This window comes from Halyomorpha halys, unplaced genomic scaffold, assembly GCF_000696795.3.
Source record: "Halyomorpha halys isolate HHAL.00 unplaced genomic scaffold, Hhal_1.1 Scaffold275.1, whole genome shotgun sequence".
Taxonomy (NCBI): Eukaryota; Metazoa; Arthropoda; class Insecta; order Hemiptera; family Pentatomidae; genus Halyomorpha; species Halyomorpha halys.
In genome coordinates, this window is record NW_027113216.1 from 209,811 (window position 1) to 211,034 (window position 1,224).

The following is a 1,224-nucleotide window of genomic DNA, read 5'->3' on the forward strand; positions in this document are numbered from 1 at the left end:
CAATTATAATAAAAAATATCCATATAGTCTCGTACTTTTTATTTTCTTGTAACTCCTACGTTTCGACCATTCCGGCCATTCTCAATGATTTATTGATTAAAAATTTCAATTACAGTATAATAAGTATAAATTATTTTTAAAAAAAATTCTGAATCATAAATTATCCTACTTTATTTATAATTTCGTAGCTAACATTTTAACTATAAAACATAATTAAATTAGGTAAACACTATGCACCAATCAATTATTTTGCATTATCATCATCATCATCATCATCATGGGTGCTACAACTTATCGCTGAGTCTTGGCCTTTTAGTCTCGCCCATTGATCTCTCTCTCTCTCTTGCAGCCAATCCAAGAAGAGCTATCTAGGTCTTCCAACTCATCTTTTTCTTTCTGGACGCGTCAGCAAAATTTTTCTGGTTGGGCCTTTTCTTCATCCTGGGTACATGACCCGCCCATTTTAGACGCTGTATTCTAATGAACCGGACTACGTTCGAATCATCATGTATGGCGGCCACTTCTGCATTACTCCGCCTTCCCAAATCGTTACCTGAACGCACTGGTTCATAAATGCAATGTAGTACTTTTCTTTCAAAAATCAGCAGCTTGCATTCATCTCTTTTGATGCCTTCTCGAGCTCCACATTCCCGCTCCATGTGTAAGGGCATGACGTATTAACGTTTTGTATAGAAGAGTCGCTTTTGTTTCCTGGAGATTAAGCGATTACTTAGATACCACCGCAGGCCAAAATAATTAATTTATTTGCCACCAGGATCCTCTTAGATATTTCTTCTGATACATCGTTGCCGGAATTTACTTGAGAGCCCAGATAAAAAAATCTTTGGACCGCTTCAAATATGCAGCCCCCAATCGAGATCTATGGTATTGCATGCCAGCAACCATACACTTGGTTTTGCTCTCATTTATAGAAAGTCCCATCTATTGTGCAAATTGTTATGAGCCATAAAATACTCCTTTACGCCGCCAAGTGATCTCCAGATATCAATATCGTCTGCATATGCCAGGATTTGTATTGACTTACTAAAGATGGTCCCACTGACAACTTTCTCAAGTGCCACGTTAAACAGGAGGCAGGCCAACTTATTTAGTATTATATATTATTAATATTTGTATTATGTGTTAAATAACCTATCTTTATGACAATGAAACTTATTATAATTTTATTCACTTTACTGTCTAATACATTGTTTAACCTACCTC